The 14,743-nt window shown below is 41.9% G+C and overlaps 70 pseudogenes; all 70 read left to right on the top strand.

Moving 5' to 3' along the window:
* The first annotated feature begins 243 nt into the window (after positions 1–243).
* On the top strand, positions 244–362 carry LOC142737963 (5S ribosomal RNA; annotated as a pseudogene).
* Positions 363–615: 253 nt separating this feature from the next.
* Positions 616–734, top strand: LOC142676140 (5S ribosomal RNA; annotated as a pseudogene).
* A 67-nt stretch (positions 735–801) lies between these two features.
* On the top strand, positions 802–920 carry LOC142723319 (5S ribosomal RNA; annotated as a pseudogene).
* Positions 921–987: 67 nt separating this feature from the next.
* On the top strand, positions 988–1,106 carry LOC142676817 (5S ribosomal RNA; annotated as a pseudogene).
* Positions 1,107–1,173: 67 nt separating this feature from the next.
* Positions 1,174–1,292, top strand: LOC142735969 (5S ribosomal RNA; annotated as a pseudogene).
* Positions 1,293–1,359: 67 nt separating this feature from the next.
* On the top strand, positions 1,360–1,478 carry LOC142732378 (5S ribosomal RNA; annotated as a pseudogene).
* A 67-nt stretch (positions 1,479–1,545) lies between these two features.
* Positions 1,546–1,664, top strand: LOC142676531 (5S ribosomal RNA; annotated as a pseudogene).
* Positions 1,665–1,731: 67 nt separating this feature from the next.
* LOC142738011 (5S ribosomal RNA) lies at positions 1,732–1,850 on the top strand (annotated as a pseudogene).
* A 67-nt stretch (positions 1,851–1,917) lies between these two features.
* On the top strand, positions 1,918–2,036 carry LOC142734706 (5S ribosomal RNA; annotated as a pseudogene).
* A 67-nt stretch (positions 2,037–2,103) lies between these two features.
* On the top strand, positions 2,104–2,222 carry LOC142668390 (5S ribosomal RNA; annotated as a pseudogene).
* A 67-nt stretch (positions 2,223–2,289) lies between these two features.
* On the top strand, positions 2,290–2,408 carry LOC142678909 (5S ribosomal RNA; annotated as a pseudogene).
* A 67-nt stretch (positions 2,409–2,475) lies between these two features.
* LOC142737923 (5S ribosomal RNA) lies at positions 2,476–2,594 on the top strand (annotated as a pseudogene).
* A 67-nt stretch (positions 2,595–2,661) lies between these two features.
* On the top strand, positions 2,662–2,780 carry LOC142671672 (5S ribosomal RNA; annotated as a pseudogene).
* A 67-nt stretch (positions 2,781–2,847) lies between these two features.
* Positions 2,848–2,966, top strand: LOC142738423 (5S ribosomal RNA; annotated as a pseudogene).
* Positions 2,967–3,033: 67 nt separating this feature from the next.
* LOC142684423 (5S ribosomal RNA) lies at positions 3,034–3,152 on the top strand (annotated as a pseudogene).
* A 67-nt stretch (positions 3,153–3,219) lies between these two features.
* On the top strand, positions 3,220–3,338 carry LOC142737962 (5S ribosomal RNA; annotated as a pseudogene).
* Positions 3,339–3,405: 67 nt separating this feature from the next.
* LOC142674200 (5S ribosomal RNA) lies at positions 3,406–3,524 on the top strand (annotated as a pseudogene).
* Positions 3,525–3,591: 67 nt separating this feature from the next.
* LOC142676129 (5S ribosomal RNA) lies at positions 3,592–3,710 on the top strand (annotated as a pseudogene).
* A 67-nt stretch (positions 3,711–3,777) lies between these two features.
* LOC142723308 (5S ribosomal RNA) lies at positions 3,778–3,896 on the top strand (annotated as a pseudogene).
* A 253-nt stretch (positions 3,897–4,149) lies between these two features.
* LOC142667760 (5S ribosomal RNA) lies at positions 4,150–4,268 on the top strand (annotated as a pseudogene).
* Positions 4,269–4,335: 67 nt separating this feature from the next.
* On the top strand, positions 4,336–4,454 carry LOC142669350 (5S ribosomal RNA; annotated as a pseudogene).
* Positions 4,455–4,521: 67 nt separating this feature from the next.
* On the top strand, positions 4,522–4,640 carry LOC142671661 (5S ribosomal RNA; annotated as a pseudogene).
* A 67-nt stretch (positions 4,641–4,707) lies between these two features.
* On the top strand, positions 4,708–4,826 carry LOC142737086 (5S ribosomal RNA; annotated as a pseudogene).
* Positions 4,827–4,893: 67 nt separating this feature from the next.
* Positions 4,894–5,012, top strand: LOC142676696 (5S ribosomal RNA; annotated as a pseudogene).
* A 67-nt stretch (positions 5,013–5,079) lies between these two features.
* On the top strand, positions 5,080–5,198 carry LOC142738150 (5S ribosomal RNA; annotated as a pseudogene).
* A 67-nt stretch (positions 5,199–5,265) lies between these two features.
* LOC142736443 (5S ribosomal RNA) lies at positions 5,266–5,384 on the top strand (annotated as a pseudogene).
* A 67-nt stretch (positions 5,385–5,451) lies between these two features.
* On the top strand, positions 5,452–5,570 carry LOC142737192 (5S ribosomal RNA; annotated as a pseudogene).
* Positions 5,571–5,637: 67 nt separating this feature from the next.
* LOC142716323 (5S ribosomal RNA) lies at positions 5,638–5,756 on the top strand (annotated as a pseudogene).
* Positions 5,757–5,823: 67 nt separating this feature from the next.
* LOC142676575 (5S ribosomal RNA) lies at positions 5,824–5,942 on the top strand (annotated as a pseudogene).
* Positions 5,943–6,009: 67 nt separating this feature from the next.
* Positions 6,010–6,129, top strand: LOC142711140 (5S ribosomal RNA; annotated as a pseudogene).
* Positions 6,130–6,196: 67 nt separating this feature from the next.
* On the top strand, positions 6,197–6,315 carry LOC142737235 (5S ribosomal RNA; annotated as a pseudogene).
* A 67-nt stretch (positions 6,316–6,382) lies between these two features.
* Positions 6,383–6,501, top strand: LOC142683632 (5S ribosomal RNA; annotated as a pseudogene).
* Positions 6,502–6,754: 253 nt separating this feature from the next.
* LOC142692706 (5S ribosomal RNA) lies at positions 6,755–6,873 on the top strand (annotated as a pseudogene).
* Positions 6,874–6,940: 67 nt separating this feature from the next.
* On the top strand, positions 6,941–7,059 carry LOC142736342 (5S ribosomal RNA; annotated as a pseudogene).
* Positions 7,060–7,126: 67 nt separating this feature from the next.
* Positions 7,127–7,245, top strand: LOC142667793 (5S ribosomal RNA; annotated as a pseudogene).
* Positions 7,246–7,312: 67 nt separating this feature from the next.
* On the top strand, positions 7,313–7,431 carry LOC142697605 (5S ribosomal RNA; annotated as a pseudogene).
* Positions 7,432–7,498: 67 nt separating this feature from the next.
* On the top strand, positions 7,499–7,617 carry LOC142676454 (5S ribosomal RNA; annotated as a pseudogene).
* A 67-nt stretch (positions 7,618–7,684) lies between these two features.
* Positions 7,685–7,803, top strand: LOC142684710 (5S ribosomal RNA; annotated as a pseudogene).
* A 253-nt stretch (positions 7,804–8,056) lies between these two features.
* LOC142736372 (5S ribosomal RNA) lies at positions 8,057–8,175 on the top strand (annotated as a pseudogene).
* A 67-nt stretch (positions 8,176–8,242) lies between these two features.
* Positions 8,243–8,361, top strand: LOC142666245 (5S ribosomal RNA; annotated as a pseudogene).
* A 67-nt stretch (positions 8,362–8,428) lies between these two features.
* LOC142676328 (5S ribosomal RNA) lies at positions 8,429–8,547 on the top strand (annotated as a pseudogene).
* A 67-nt stretch (positions 8,548–8,614) lies between these two features.
* Positions 8,615–8,733, top strand: LOC142735930 (5S ribosomal RNA; annotated as a pseudogene).
* Positions 8,734–8,800: 67 nt separating this feature from the next.
* On the top strand, positions 8,801–8,919 carry LOC142666399 (5S ribosomal RNA; annotated as a pseudogene).
* Positions 8,920–8,986: 67 nt separating this feature from the next.
* Positions 8,987–9,105, top strand: LOC142735534 (5S ribosomal RNA; annotated as a pseudogene).
* Positions 9,106–9,172: 67 nt separating this feature from the next.
* LOC142737767 (5S ribosomal RNA) lies at positions 9,173–9,291 on the top strand (annotated as a pseudogene).
* Positions 9,292–9,358: 67 nt separating this feature from the next.
* Positions 9,359–9,477, top strand: LOC142676207 (5S ribosomal RNA; annotated as a pseudogene).
* A 253-nt stretch (positions 9,478–9,730) lies between these two features.
* On the top strand, positions 9,731–9,849 carry LOC142735804 (5S ribosomal RNA; annotated as a pseudogene).
* Positions 9,850–9,916: 67 nt separating this feature from the next.
* On the top strand, positions 9,917–10,035 carry LOC142697583 (5S ribosomal RNA; annotated as a pseudogene).
* A 67-nt stretch (positions 10,036–10,102) lies between these two features.
* On the top strand, positions 10,103–10,221 carry LOC142676085 (5S ribosomal RNA; annotated as a pseudogene).
* Positions 10,222–10,288: 67 nt separating this feature from the next.
* On the top strand, positions 10,289–10,407 carry LOC142684688 (5S ribosomal RNA; annotated as a pseudogene).
* A 67-nt stretch (positions 10,408–10,474) lies between these two features.
* On the top strand, positions 10,475–10,593 carry LOC142735803 (5S ribosomal RNA; annotated as a pseudogene).
* Positions 10,594–10,660: 67 nt separating this feature from the next.
* On the top strand, positions 10,661–10,779 carry LOC142737933 (5S ribosomal RNA; annotated as a pseudogene).
* A 67-nt stretch (positions 10,780–10,846) lies between these two features.
* Positions 10,847–10,965, top strand: LOC142702729 (5S ribosomal RNA; annotated as a pseudogene).
* Positions 10,966–11,218: 253 nt separating this feature from the next.
* LOC142677721 (5S ribosomal RNA) lies at positions 11,219–11,337 on the top strand (annotated as a pseudogene).
* Positions 11,338–11,404: 67 nt separating this feature from the next.
* Positions 11,405–11,523, top strand: LOC142735526 (5S ribosomal RNA; annotated as a pseudogene).
* A 67-nt stretch (positions 11,524–11,590) lies between these two features.
* On the top strand, positions 11,591–11,709 carry LOC142735553 (5S ribosomal RNA; annotated as a pseudogene).
* A 67-nt stretch (positions 11,710–11,776) lies between these two features.
* LOC142737774 (5S ribosomal RNA) lies at positions 11,777–11,895 on the top strand (annotated as a pseudogene).
* A 67-nt stretch (positions 11,896–11,962) lies between these two features.
* Positions 11,963–12,081, top strand: LOC142735552 (5S ribosomal RNA; annotated as a pseudogene).
* A 67-nt stretch (positions 12,082–12,148) lies between these two features.
* LOC142738230 (5S ribosomal RNA) lies at positions 12,149–12,267 on the top strand (annotated as a pseudogene).
* A 67-nt stretch (positions 12,268–12,334) lies between these two features.
* Positions 12,335–12,453, top strand: LOC142675963 (5S ribosomal RNA; annotated as a pseudogene).
* A 67-nt stretch (positions 12,454–12,520) lies between these two features.
* On the top strand, positions 12,521–12,639 carry LOC142672169 (5S ribosomal RNA; annotated as a pseudogene).
* A 67-nt stretch (positions 12,640–12,706) lies between these two features.
* Positions 12,707–12,825, top strand: LOC142736223 (5S ribosomal RNA; annotated as a pseudogene).
* Positions 12,826–13,078: 253 nt separating this feature from the next.
* Positions 13,079–13,197, top strand: LOC142729050 (5S ribosomal RNA; annotated as a pseudogene).
* Positions 13,198–13,264: 67 nt separating this feature from the next.
* LOC142724324 (5S ribosomal RNA) lies at positions 13,265–13,383 on the top strand (annotated as a pseudogene).
* Positions 13,384–13,636: 253 nt separating this feature from the next.
* Positions 13,637–13,755, top strand: LOC142736051 (5S ribosomal RNA; annotated as a pseudogene).
* A 67-nt stretch (positions 13,756–13,822) lies between these two features.
* On the top strand, positions 13,823–13,941 carry LOC142737662 (5S ribosomal RNA; annotated as a pseudogene).
* Positions 13,942–14,008: 67 nt separating this feature from the next.
* Positions 14,009–14,127, top strand: LOC142738446 (5S ribosomal RNA; annotated as a pseudogene).
* A 67-nt stretch (positions 14,128–14,194) lies between these two features.
* Positions 14,195–14,313, top strand: LOC142680133 (5S ribosomal RNA; annotated as a pseudogene).
* A 67-nt stretch (positions 14,314–14,380) lies between these two features.
* On the top strand, positions 14,381–14,499 carry LOC142667627 (5S ribosomal RNA; annotated as a pseudogene).
* Positions 14,500–14,566: 67 nt separating this feature from the next.
* On the top strand, positions 14,567–14,685 carry LOC142717296 (5S ribosomal RNA; annotated as a pseudogene).
* Positions 14,686–14,743: the final 58 nt, after the last annotated feature.

Below are 14,743 nucleotides of genomic sequence, written 5' to 3'. Positions count from 1 at the left end.
TTGTTTAGATTTTGTTTCACAATAGATTAAATAGGACTATGGATTAAGGCTTTTAATGTCAATGGCCATTCTAAGCTGAATGTGCCTGCTCTCGTAAGATCACAGAAGTTACACAGCTTAAGGCCTCGCTAGTACCAGTGTGGGAGACTGTCTCGGAATCCGTGGTCCTTTTGACTTTTTATTATGTCGTTTAGATTTTGTTTCACAATAGATTAAATAGGACTATGGATTAAGGCATTTAACGTCAATGGCCATTCTAAGCTGAATGTGCCTGCTCTCGTCAGATCGCAGAAGTTACACAGCTTAAGGCCTCGCTAGTACTAGTGTGGGAGACTGTCTGGGATTCCGTGGTGCGGTTGACTTTTTATTATGCCGTTTAGATTTTGTTTCACAATAGATTAAATAGGACTATGGATTAAATCATTTAACGTCAATGGCAATTCTAAGCTGAATGTGCCTGCTCTCGTCAGATCGCATAAGTTACACAGCTTAAGGCCTCGCTAGTACCAGTGTGGGAGACTGTCTGGCAATCCGTGGTGCTGTTGAATTTTTATTATGTCGTTTAGATTTTGTTTCACAATCGATTAAAAAGGACTATGGATTACAGCATTTAATGTCAATGGCCATTCTAAGCTGAATGTCCCTGCTCTCGTCAGATCGCAGAAGTTACACAGCTTAATGCCTCGCTAGTACCAGTGTGGGAGACTGTCTGGGAATCCGTGGTGCGGTTGACTTTTTATTATGTCGTTTAGATTTTGTTTCACAATCGATTAAAAAGGACTATGGATTAAAGCATTTAATGTCAATGGCCATTCTAAGCTGAATGTGCCTGCTCTCGTCAGATCGCAGAAGTTACACAGCTTAAGGCCTCACTAGTACCAGTGTGGGAGACTGTCTGGGAATCCGTGGTGCGGTTGACTTTTTATTATGTCGTTTAGATTTTGTTTCACAATCGATTAAAAAGGACTATGGATTAAAGCATTTAATGTCAATGGCCATTCTAAGCTGAATGTGCCTGCTCTCGTCAGATCGCAGAAGTTACACAGCTTAAGGCCTCGCTAGTACCAGTGTGGGAGACTGTCTGGGAATCCGTGGTGCGGTTGACTTTTTATTATGCCGTTTAGATTTTGTTTCAAAATAGATTAAATAGGACTATGGATTAAATCATTTAACGTCAATGGCCATTCTAAGCTGAATGTGTCTGCTCTCGTCAGATCGCAGAAGTTACACAGCTTAAGGCCTCGCTAGTACCAGTGTGGGAGACTGTCTGGGAATCCGTGGTGCTGTTGAATTTTTATTATGTCGTTTAGATTTTGTTTCACAATCGATTAAAAAGGACTATGGATTACAGCATTTAATGTCAATGGCCATTCTAAGCTGAATGTCCCTGCTCTCGTCAGATCGCAGAAGTTACACAGCTTAAGGCCTCACTAGTACCAGTGTGGGAGACTGTCTGGGAATCCGTGGTGCGGTTGACTTTTTATTATGTCGTTTAGATTTTCTTTCACAATCGATTAAATAGGACTATGGATTAAAGCATTTAACGTCAATGGCCATTCTAAGCTGAATGTGCCTGCTTTTGTCAGATCGCAGAAGTTACACAGCTTAAGGCCTCGCTAGTACCAGTGTGGGAGACTGTCTGGGAATCCGTGGTGCGGTTGACTTTTTATTATGTCGTTTAGATTTTGTTTCACAATCGATTAAAAAGGACTATGGATTAAAGTATTTAATGTCAATGGCCATTCTAAGCTGAATGTGCCTGCTTTCGTCAGATCGCAGAAGTTACACAGCTTAAGGCCTCGCTAGTACCAGTGTGGGAGACTGTCTGGGAATCCGTGGTGCGGTTGCCCTTTTATTATCTCGTTTAGATTTTGTTTCACAATAGATTAAATAGGACTATGGATTAAAGCATTTAACGTCAATGGCCATTCTAAGCTGAATGTGCCTGCTCTCGTCAGAACGCAGAAGTTACACAGCTTAAGGCCTCGCTAGTACCAGTGTGGGAGACTATCTGGGAATCCGTGGTGCGGCTGACTTTTTATTATGTCGTTTAGATTTTGTTTCACAATCGATTAAAAAGGACTATGGATTAAAGCATTTAATGTCAATGGCCATTCTAAGCTGAATGTGCCTCCTCTCGTCAGAACGCAGAAGTTACACAGCTTAAGGCCTCGCTAGTACCAGTGTGGGAGACTGTCTGGGAATCCGTGGTGCGGTTGACTTTTTATTATGTCGTTTAGATTTTGTTTCACAATAGATTAAATAGGACTATGGATTAAAGCATTTAACGTCAATGGCCATTCTAAGCTGAATGTGCCTGCTCTCGTCAGATCGCAGAAGTTACACAGCTTAAGGCCTCGCTAGTACCAGTGTGGGAGACTGTCTGGGAATCAGTGGTGCGGTTCACTTTTTATTATGTCGTTTAGATTTTGTTTCACAATCGATTAAAAAGGACTATGGATTAAAGTATTTAATGTCAAGGGCCATTCTAAGCTGAATGTGCCTGCTTTCGTCAGATCGCAGAAGTTACACAGCTTAAGGCCTCGCTAGTACCAGTGTGGGAGACTGTCTGGGAATCCGTGGTGCGGTTGACTTTTTATTATGTCGTTTAGATTTTGTTTCACAATAGATTAAATAGGACTATGGATTAAAGCATTTAACGTCAATGGCCATTCTAAGCTGAATGTGCCTGCTCTTGTCAGAACGCAGAAGTTACACAGCTTAAGGCCTCGCTAGTACCAGTGTGGGAGACTGTCTGGGAATCCGTGGTGCGGTTGAATTTTTATTATGTCGTTTAGATTTTGTTTCACAATCGATTAAAAAGGACTATGGATTAAAGCATTTAATGTCGATGGCCATTCTAAGCTGAATGTCCCTGCTCTCGTCAGATCGCAGAAGTTACACAGCTTAAGGCCTCGCTAGTACCAGTGTGGGAGACTGTCTGGGAATCCGTGGTACGGTTGACTTTTTATTATGTTGTTTAGATTTTGTTTCACAATAGATTAAATAGGACTATGGATTAAGGCTTTTAATGTCAATGGCCATTCTAAGCTGAATGTGCCTGCTCTCGTCAGATCGCAGAAGTTACACAGCTTAAGGCCTCGCTAGTACCAGTGTGGGAGACTGTCTCGGAATCCGTGGTCCTTTTGACTTTTTATTATGTCGTTTAGATTTTGTTTCACAATAGATTAAATAGGACTATGGATTAAGGCATTTAACGTCAATGGCCATTCTAAGCTGAATGTGCCTGCTCTCGTCAGATCGCAGAAGTTACACAGCTTAAGGCCTCGCTAGTACTAGTGTGGGAGACTGTCTGGGATTCCGTGGTGCGGTTGACTTTTTATTATGCCGTTTAGATTTTGTTTCACAATAGATTAAATAGGACTATGGATTAAATCATTTAACGTCAATGGCAATTCTAAGCTGAATGTGCCTGCTCTCGTCAGATCGCATAAGTTACACAGCTTAAGGCCTCGCTAGTACCAGTGTGGGAGACTGTCTGGGAATCCGTGGTGCTGTTGAATTTTTATTATGTCGTTTAGATTTTGTTTCACAATCGATTAAAAAGGACTATGGATTACAGCATTTAATGTCAATGGCCATTCTAAGCTGAATGTCCCTGCTCTCGTCAGATCGCAGAAGTTACACAGCTTAATGCCTCGCTAGTACCAGTGTGGGAGACTGTCTGGGAATCCGTGGTGCGGTTGACTTTTTATTATGTCGTTTAGATTTTGTTTCACAATCGATTAAAAAGGACTATGGATTAAAGCATTTAATGTCAATGGCCATTCTAAGCTGAATGTGCCTGCTCTCGTCAGATCGCAGAAGTTACACAGCTTAAGGCCTCACTAGTACCAGTGTGGGAGACTGTCTGGGAATCCGTGGTGCGGTTGACTTTTTATTATGTCGTTTAGATTTTGTTTCACAATCGATTAAAAAGGACTATGGATTAAAGCATTTAATGTCAATGGCCATTCTAAGCTGAATGTGCCTGCTTTCGTGAGATTGCAGAAGTTACACAGCTTAAGGCCTCGCTAGTACCAGTGTGGGAGACTGTCTGGGAATCCGTGGTGCGGTTGAATTTTTATTATGTCGTTTAGATTTTGTTTCACAATCGATTAAAAAGGACTATGGATTAAAGCATTTAATGTCAAAGGCCATTCTAAGCTGAATGTGCCTGCTCTCGTCAGATCGCAGAAGTTACACAGCTTAAGGCCTTGCTAGTACCAGTGTGGGAGACTGTCTGGGAATCCGTGGTGCGGTTGACTTTTTATTATGTCGTTTAGATTTTGTTTCACAATAGATTAAATAGGACTATGGATTAAAGCATTTAACGTCAATGGCCATTCTAAGCTGAATGTGCCTGCTCTCGTCAGATCGCAGAAGTTACACAGCTTAAGGCCTCGCTAGTACCAGTGTGGGAGGCTGTCTGGGAATCCGTGGTGCGGTTAACTTTTTATTATGTCGTTTAGATTTTGTTTCACAATCGATTAAAAAGGACTATGGATTAACGCATTTAACGTCAATGGCCATTCTAAGCTGAATGTGCCTGCTCTTGTCAGAACGCAGAAGTTACACAGCTTAAGGCCTCGCTAGTACCAGTGTGGGAGACTGTCTGGGAATCCGTGGTGCGGTTGAATTTTTATTATGTCGTTTAGATTTTGTTTCACAATCGATTAAAAAGGACTATGGATTAAAGCATTTAATGTCAATGGCCATTCTAAGCTGAATGTCCCTGCTCTCGTCAGATCGCAGAAGTTACACAGCTTAAGGCCTCGCTAGTACCAGTGTGGGAGACTGTCTGGGAATCCGTGGTACGGTTGACTTTTTATTATGTTGTTTAGATTTTGTTTCACAATAGATTAAATAGGACTATGGATTAAGGCTTTTAATGTCAATGGCCATTCTAAGCTGAATGTGCCTGCTCTCGTCAGATCGCAGAAGTTACACAGCTTAAGGCCTCGCTAGTACCAGTGTGGGAGACTGTCTGGGAATCCGTGGTGCGGTTGACTTTTTATTATGTCGTTTAGATTTTGTTTCACAATCGATTAAAAAGGACTATGGATTAAAGCATTTAATGTCAATGGCCATTCTAAGCTGAATGTCCCTGCTCTCGTCAGATCGCAGAAGTTACACAGCTTAAGTCCTCGCTAGTACCAGTGTGGGAGACTGTCTGGGAATCCGTGGTGCGGTTGACTTTTTATTATGTCGTTTAGATTTTGTTTCACAATCGATTAAAAAGGACTTTGGATTAAAGCATTTAATGTCAGTGGCCATTCTAAGCTGAATGTGCCTGCTCTCGTCAGATCGCAGAAGTTACACAGCTTAAGGCCTCGCTAGTACCAGTGTGGGAGACTGTCTGGGAATCTGTGGTGCGGTTGACTTTTTATTATGTTGTTTAGATTTTGTTTCACAATAGATTAATTAGGACTATGGATTAAGGCTTTTAATGTCAATGGCCATTCTAAGCTGAATGTGCCTGCTCTCGTCAGATCGCAGAAGTTACACAGCTTAAGGCCTCGCTAGTACCAGTGTGGGCGACTGTCTGGGAATCCGTGGTGCGGTTGAATTTTTATTATGTCGTTTAGATTATGTTTCACAATCGATTAAAAAGGACTATGGATTAAAGCATTTAATGTCAATGGCCATTCTAAGCTGAAAGTCCCTGCTCTCGTCAGATCGCAGAAGTTACACAGCTTAAGGCCTCGCTAGTACCAGTGTGGGAGACTGTCTGGGAATCCGTGGTGCGGTTGACTTTTTATTATGTTGTTTAGATTTTGTTTCACAATAGATTAAATAGGACTATGGATTAAGGCTTTTAATGTCAATGGCCATTCTAAGCTGAATGTGCCTGCTCTCGTCAGATCGCAGAAGTTACACAGCTTAAGGCCTCGCTAGTACCAGTGTGGGAGACTGTCTGGGAATCCGTGGTGCGGTTGACTTTTTATTATGGCGTTTAGATTTTGTTTCACAATAGATTAAATAGGACTATGGATTAAAGCATTTAACGTCAATGGCCATTCTAAGCTGAATGTGCCTGCTCTCGTCAGAACGCAGAAGTTACACAGCTTATAGGCCTCGCTAGTACCAGTGTGGTAGACTGTCTGGGAATCCGTGGTGCGGTTGAATTTTTATTATGTCGTTTAGATTTTGTTTCACAATCGATTAAAAAGGACTATGGATTAAAGCATTTAATGTCAATGGCCATTCTAAGCTGAATGTCCCTGCTCTCGTCAGATCGCAGACGTTACACAGCTTAAGGCCTCGCTAGTACCAGTGTGGGAGACTGTCTGGGAATCCGTGGTGCGGTTGACTTTTTATTATGTCGTTTAGATTTTGTTTCACAATCGATTAAAAAGGACTATGGATTAAAGCATTTAATGTCAATGGCCATTCTAAGCTGGATGTGCCTGCTCTTGTCAGATCGCAGAAGTTACACAGCTTAAGGCTTCGCTAGTACCAGTGTGGGAGACTGTCTGGGAATCCGTGGTGCGGTTGGCTTTTTATTATGTCGTTTAGATTTTGTTTCACAATCGATTAAAAAGGACTATGGATTAAAACATTTAATGTCAATGGCCCTTCTAAGCTGGATGTGCCTGCTCTAGTTAGATCGCAGAAGTTACACAGCTTAACGCCTCGATAGTACCAGTGTGGGAGACTGTCTGGGAATCCGTGGTGCGGTTGACTTTTTATTATGTCGTTTAGATTTTGTTTCACAATCGATTAAAAAGGACTATGGATTAAAGCATTTAATGTCAATGGCCATTCTAAGCTGAATGTCCCTGCTGTCGTCAGATCGCAGAAGTTACACAGCTTAAGGCCTCGCTAGTACCAGTGTGGGAGACTGTCTGGGAATCCGTGGTGCGGTTGACTTTTTATTATGTCGTTTAGATTTTGTTTCACAATCGATTAAAAAGGACTATGGATTAAAGGATTTAATGTCAATGGCCATTCTAAGCTGAATGTGCCTGCTCTCGTCAGATCGCAGAAGTTACACAGCTTAAGGCCTCGCTAGTACCAGTGTGGGAGACTGTCTGTGAATCCGTGGTGCGGTTGACTTTTTATTATGTTGTTTAGATTTTGTTTCACAATAGATTAAATAGGACTATGGATTAAGGCTTTTGATGTCAATGGCCATTCTAAGCTGAATGTGCCTGCTCTCGTCAGATCGCAGAAGTTACACAGCTTAAGGCCTCGCTAGTACCAGTGTGGGAGCTTGTCTGGGAATCCGTGGTGCGGTTGACTTTTTATTATGTCGTTTAGATTTTGTTTCACAATCGATTAAAAAGGACTATGGATTAAAGCATTTAATGTCAATGGCCATTCTAAGCTGAATGTGCCTGCTCTCGTTAGATCGCAGAAGTTACGCAACTTAACGCCTCGCTAGTACCAGTGTGGGAGACTGTCTGGGAATCCGTGGTGCGGTTGACTTTTTATTATGTCGTTTAGATTTTGTTTCACAATAGATTAAATAGGACTATGGATTAAAGCATTTAACGTCAATGGCCATTCTAAGCTGAATGTGCCTGCTCTCGTCAGATCGCAGAAGTTACACAGCTTAAGGCCTCGCTAGTACCAGTGTGGGAGACTGTCTGGGAATCCGTGGTGCGGTTGACTTTTTATTATGTCGTTTAGATTTTGTTTCACAATCGATTAAAAAGGACTATGGATTAAATCATTTAATGTCAATGGCCATTCTAAGCTGGATATGCCTGCTCTCGTTAGATCGCAGAAGTTACACAGCTTAACGCCTCGCTAGTACCAGTGTGGGAGACTGTCTGGGAATCCGTGGTGCGGTTGACTTTTTATTATGTCGTTTAGATTTTGTTTCACAATCGATTAAAAAGGACTATGGATTAAAGCATTTAATGTCAATGGCCATTCTAAGCTGAATGTCCCTGCTGTCGTCAGATCGCAGAAGTTACACAGCTTAAGGCCTCGCTATTACTAGTGTGGGAGACTGTCTGGGAATCCGTGGTGCGGTTGACTTTTTATTATGTCGTTTAGATTTTGTTTCACAATCGATTAAAAAGGACTATGGATTAAAGGATTTAATGTCAATGGCCATTCTAAGCTGAATGTGCCTGCTCTCGTCAGATCGCAGAAGTTACACAGCTTAAGGCCTCGCTAGTACCAGTGTGGGAGACTGTCTGTGAATCCGTGGTGCTGTTGACTTTTTATTATGTCGTTTAGATTTTGTTTCACAATCGATTAAAAAGGACTATGGATTAAAGCATTTAATGTCAATGGCCATTCTAAGCTGAATGTGCCTGCTCTCGTTAGATCGCAGAAGTTACGCAGCTTAACGCCTCGCTAGTACCAGTGTGGGAGACTGTCTGGGAATCCGTGGTGCGGTTGACTTTTTATTATGTCGTTTAGATTTTGTTTCACAATAGATTAAATAGGACTATGGATTAAAGCATTTAACGTCAATGGCCATTCTAAGCTGAATGTGCCTGCTCTCGTCAGATCGCAGAAGTTACACAGCTTAAGGCCTCGCTAGTACCAGTGTGGGAGACTGTCTGGGAATCCGTGGTGCGGTTGACTTTTTATTATGTCGTTTAGATTTTGTTTCACAATCGATTAAAAAGGACTATGGATTAAAGCATTTAATGTCAATGGCCATTCTAAGCTGAATGTTCCTGCTCTCGTCAGATCGCAGAAGTTACACAGCTTAAGGCCTCGCTAGTACCAGTGTGGGAGACTGTCTGGGAATCAGTGGTGCGGTTGACTTTTTATTATGTCGTTTAGATTTTGTTTCACAATCGATTAAAAAGGACTATGGATTAAAGCATTTAATGTCAATGGCCATTCTAAGCTGAATGTGCCTGCTCTCGTCAGATCGCAGAAGTTACACAGCTTAAGGCCTCGCTAGTACCACTGTGGGAGACTGTCTGGGAATCCGTGGTGAAGTTGACTTTTTATTATGTCGTTTAGATTTTGTTTCACAATAGATTAAATAGGACTATGGATTAAAGCATTTAACGTCAATGGCCATTCTAAGCTGAATGTGCCTGCTCTCGTCAGAACGCAGAAGTTACACAGCTTAAGGCCTCGCTAGTACCAGCGTGGGAGACTGTCTGGGAATCCGTGGTGCGGTTGAATTTTTATTATGTCGTTTAGATTTTGTTTCACAATCGATTAAAAAGGACTATGGATTAAAGCATTTAATGTCAACGGCCATTCTAAGCTGAATGTCCCTGCTCTCGTCAGATCGCAGGAGTTACACAGCTTAAGGCCTCGCTAGTACCAGTGTGGGAGACTGTCTGGGAATCCGTGGTGCGGTTGATTTTTTATTATGTTGTTTAGATTTTGTTTCACAATAGATTAAATAGGACTATGGATTAAGGCTTTTAATGTCAATGGCCATTCTAAGCTGAATGTGCCTGCTCTCGTCAGATCGCAGAAGTTACACAGCTTAAGGCCTCGCTAGTACCAGTGTGGGAGACTGTCTGGGAATCCGTGGTGCGGTTGACTTTTTATTATGTCGTTTAGATTTTGTTTCACAATCGATTAAAAAGGACTATGGATTAAAGCCTTTAATGTCAATGGCCATTCTAAGCTGGATGTGCCTGCTCTCGTTAGATCGCAGAAGTTACACAGCTTAACGCCTCGATAGTACCAGTGTGGGAGACTGTCTGGTAATCCGTGGTGCGGTTGACTTTTTATTATGTCGTTTAGATTTTGTTTCACAATAGATTAAATAGGACTATGGATTAAAGCATTTAACGTCAATGGCCATTCTAAGCTGAATGTGCCTGCTCTCGTCAGATCGCAGAAGTTACACAGCTTAAGGCCTCGCTAGTACCAGTGTGGGAGACTGTATGGGAATCCGTGGTGCGGTTGATTTTTTATTATGTCGTTTAGATTTTGTTTCACAATCGATTAAAAAGGACTATGGATTAAAGCATTTAATGTCAATGGCCATTCTAAGCTGAATGTGCCTGCTCTCGTTAGATCGCAGAAGTTACGCAACTTAACGCCTCGCTAGTACCAGTGTGGGAGACTGTCTGGGAATCCGTGGTGCGGTTGACTTTTTATTATGTCGTTTAGATTTCGTTTCACAATAGATTGAATAGGACTATGGATTAAAGCATTTAACGTCAATGGCCATTCTAAGCTGAATGTGCCTGCTCTCGTCAGATCGCAGAAGTTACACAGCTTAAGGCCTCGCTAGTACCAGTGTGGGAGACTGTCTGGGAATCCGTGGTGCGGTTGACTTTTTATTATGTCGTTTAGATTTTGTTTCACAATCGATTAAAAAGGACTATGGATTAAATCATTTAATGTCAATGGCCATTCTAAGCTGGATATGCCTGCTCTCGTTAGATCGCAGAAGTTACACAGCTTAACGCCTCGCTAGTACCAGTGTGGGAGACTGTCTGGGAATCCGTGGTGCGGTTGACTTTTTATTATGTCGTTTAGATTTTGTTTCACAATCGATTAAAAAGGACTATGGATTAAAGCATTTAACGTCAATGGCCATTCTAAGCTGAATGTGCCTGCTCTCGTCAGATCGCAGAAGTTACACAGCTTAAGGCCTCGCTAGTACCAGTGTGGGAGACTGTATGGGAATCCGTGGTGCGGTTGATTTTTTATTATGTCGTTTAGATTTTGTTTCACAATCGATTAAAAAGGACTATGGATTAAAGCATTTAATGTCAATGGCCATTCTAAGCTGAATGTGCCTGCTCTCGTCAGATCGCAGAAGTTACACAGCTTAAGGCCTCACTAGTACCAGTGTGGGAGACTGTCTGGGAATCCGTGGTGCGGTTGAGTTTTTATTATGTCGTTTAGATTTTGTTTCACAATCGATTAAAAAGGACTATGGATTAAAGCATTTAATGTCAATGGCCATTCTAAGCTGAATGTGCCTGCTTTCGTCAGATTGCAGAAGTTACACAGCTTAAGGCCTCGCTAGTACCAGTGTGGGAGACTGTCTGGGAATCCGTGGTGCGGTTGAATTTTTATTATGTCGTTTAGATTTTGTTTCACAATAGATTAAATAGGACTATGGATTAAAGCATTTAATGTCAATGGCCATTCTAAGCTGAATGTGCCTGCTCTCGTCAGATCGCAGAAGTTACACAGCTTAAGGCCTCGCTAGTACCAGTGTGGGAGGCTGTCTGGGAATACATGGTGGGGTTGCCTTTTTATTATGTCGTTTAGATTTTGTTTCACAATCGATTAAAAAGGACTATGGATTAAAGTATTTGATGTCAATGGCCATTCTAAGCTGAATGTGCCTGCTTTTGTCAGATCGCAGAAGTTACACAGCTTAAGGCCTCGCTAGTACCAGTGTGGGAGACTGTCTGGGAATCCGTGGTGCGATTGACTTTTTATTATGTCGTTTAGATTTTGTTTCACAATCGATTAAAAAGGACTATGGATTAAAGTATTTGATGTCAATGGCCATTCTAAGCTGAATGTGCCTGCTTTCGTCAGATCGCAGAAGTTACACAGCTTAAGGCCTCGCTAGTACCAGTGTGGGAGACTGTCTGGGAATCCGTGGTGCGGTTGACCTTTTATTATGTCGTTTAGATTTTGTTTCACAATAGATTAAATAGGACTATGGATTAAAGCATTTAACGTCAATGGCCATTCTAAGCTGAATGTGCCTGCTCTTGTCAGAACGCAGAAGTTACACAGCTTAAGGCCTCGCTAGTACCAGTGTGGGAGACTGTCTGGGAATCCGTGGTGCTGTTGAATTTTTATTATGTCGTTTAGATTTTGTTTCACAATCGATTAAAAAGGACTTTGGATTAAAGCATTTAATGTCAGTGGCCATTCTAAGCTGAATGTGGCTGCTCTCATCAGATCGCAGAAGTTACACAGCTTAAGGCCTCGCTAGTACCAGTGTGGGAGACTGTCTGGGAATCCGTGGTGCGGTTGACCTTTTATTATGTCGTTTAGATTTTGTTTCACAATAGATTAAATAGGACTATGGATTAAAGCATTTAACGTCAATGGCCATTCTAAGCTGAATGTGCCTGCTCTTGTCAGAACGCAGAAGTTACACAGCTTAAGGCCTCGCTAGTACCAGTGTGGGAGACTGTCTGGGAATCCGTGGTGCTGTTGAATTTTTATTATGTCGTTTAGATTTTGTTTCACAATCGATTAAAAAGGACTTTGGATTAAAGCATTTAATGTCAGTGGCCATTCTAAGCTGAATGTGGCTGCTCTCATCAGATCGCAGAAGTTACACAGCTTAAGGCCTCGCTAGTACCAGTGTGGGAGACTGTCTGGGAATCCGTGGTGCGGTTGACTTTTTATTATGTTGTTTAGATTTTGTTTCACAATAGATTAAATAGGACTATGGATTAAAGCATTTAAAGTCAATGGCCATTCTAAGCTGAATGTGCCTGCTCTCGTCAGATCGCAGAAGTTACACAGCTTAAGGCCTCGCTAGTACCAGTGTGGGAGACTGTCTGGGAATCCGTGGTGCGGTTGACTTTTTATTATGTCGTTTAGATTTTGTTTCACAATCGATTAAAAAGGACTTTGGATTAAAGCATTTAATGTCAGTGGCCATTCTAAGCTGAATGTGGCTGCTCTCGTCAGATCGCAGAAGTTACACAGCTTAAGGCCTCGCTAGTACCAGTGTGGGAGACTGTCTGGGAATCCGTGGTGCGGTTGACTTTTTATTATGTCGTTTAGATTTTGTTTCACAATCGATTAAAAAGGACTATAAATTAAAGCATTTAATGTCAATGGCCATTCTAAGCTGAATGTGCCTGCTCTCGTCAGATCGCAGAAGTTACACAGCTTAAGGCCTCGCTAGTATCAGTGTGGGAGACTGTCTGGGAATCCGTGGTGCGGTTGACTTTTTACTATGTTGTTTAGATTTTGTTTCACAATAGATTAAATAGGACTATGGATTAAGGCTTTTAAGGTCAATGGCCATTCTAAGCTGAATGTGCCTGCTCTCGTCAGATCGCAGAAGTTACACATCTTAATGCCTCGCTAGTACCAGTGTGGGAGACTGTCTGGGAATCCGTGGTGCGGTTGAATTTTTATTATGTCGTTTAGATTTTGTTTCACAATCGATTAAAAAGGACTATGGATTAAAGCATTTAATGTCAATGGTCATTCTAAGCTGAAAGTCCCTGCTCTCGTCAGATCGCAGAAGTTACACAGCTTAAGGCCTCGCTAGTACCAGTGTGGGAGACTGTCTGGGAATCCGTGGTGCGGTTGACTTTTTATTATGTTGTTTAGATTTTGTTTCACAATAGATTAAATAGGACTATGGATTAAGGCTTTTAACGTCAATGGCCATTCTAAGCTGAATGTGCCTGCTCTCGTCAGATCGCAGAAGTTACACAGCTCAAGGCCTCGCTAGTACCAGTGTGGGAGACTGTCTGGGAATCCGTGGTGCGGTTGACTTTTTATTATGTCGTTTCGATTTTGTTTCACAATCGATTAAAAAGGACTATGGATTAAAGTATTTAATGTCAATGGCCATTTTAAGCTGGCTGTGCCTGCTCTCGTTAGATCGCAGAAGTTACACAGCTTAACGCCTCGCTAGTACCAGTGTGGGAGATTGTCTGGGAATCCGTGGTGCGGTTGACTTTTTATTATGTCATTTAGATTTTGTTTCACAATAGATTAAATAGGACTATGGATTAAAGCATTTAACGTCAATGGCCATTCTAAGCTGAATGTGCCTGCTCTCGTCAGATCGCAGAAGTTACACAGCTTAAGGCCTCGCTAGTACCAGTGTGGGAGACTGTCTGGGAATCCGTGGTGCGGTTGAACTTTTATTATGTCGTTTAGATTTTGTTTCACAATCGATTAAAAAGGACTATGGATTAAAGCATTTAATGTCAATGGCCATTCTAAGCTGAATGTCCCTGCTCTCGTCAGATCGCAGAAGTTACACAGCTTAAGGTCTCGCTAGTACCAGTGTGGGAGACTGTCTGGGAATCCGTGGTGCGGTTGACTTTTTATTATGTCGTTTAGATTTTGTTTCACAATCGATTAAAAAGGACTATGGATTAAAGCATCTAATGTCTATGGCCATTCTAAGCTGAATGTGCCTGCTTTCGTCAGATCGCAGAAGTTACACAGCTTAAGGCCTCGCTAGTACCGGTGTGGGAGACTGTCTGGGAATCCGTGGTGCGGTTGACTTTTTATTATGTCGTTTAGATTTTGTTTCACAATAGATTAAATAGGACTATGGATTAAAGCATTTAACGTCAATGGCCATTCTAAGCTGAATGTGCCTGCTCTCGTCAGAACGCGGAAGTTACACAGCTTAAGGCCTCGCTAGTACCAGTGTGGTAGACTGTCTGGGAATCCGTGGTGCGGTTGAATTTTTATTATGTCGTTTAGATTTTGTTTCACAATCGATTAAAAAGGACTATGGATTAAAGCATTTAATGTCAATGGCCATTCTAAGCTGAATGTCCCTGCTCTCGTCAGATCGCAGAAGTTACACAGCTTAAGGCCTCGCTAGTACCAGTGTGGGAGACTGTCTGGGAATCCGTGGTGTGGTTGCCTTTTTATTATGTCGTTTAGATTTTGTTTCATAATCGATTAAAAAGGACTATGGATTAAATCATTTAATGTCAATGGCCATTCTAAGCTGGATGTGCCTGCTCTCGTCAGATCGCAGAAGTTACACAGCTTAAGGCCTCGCTAGTACCTGTGTGGGAGACTGTCTGGGAATCCGTGGTGCGGTTGACTTTTTATTATGTCGTTTAGATTTTGTTTCACAATCGATTAAAAAGGACTATGGATTAAA

The sequence above is a fragment of the Rhinoderma darwinii genome, chromosome 1 (genome assembly GCF_050947455.1).
Source record: "Rhinoderma darwinii isolate aRhiDar2 chromosome 1, aRhiDar2.hap1, whole genome shotgun sequence".
Taxonomy (NCBI): Eukaryota; Metazoa; Chordata; class Amphibia; order Anura; family Rhinodermatidae; genus Rhinoderma; species Rhinoderma darwinii.
This window is presented reverse-complemented; position numbering and strand designations above follow the sequence as displayed.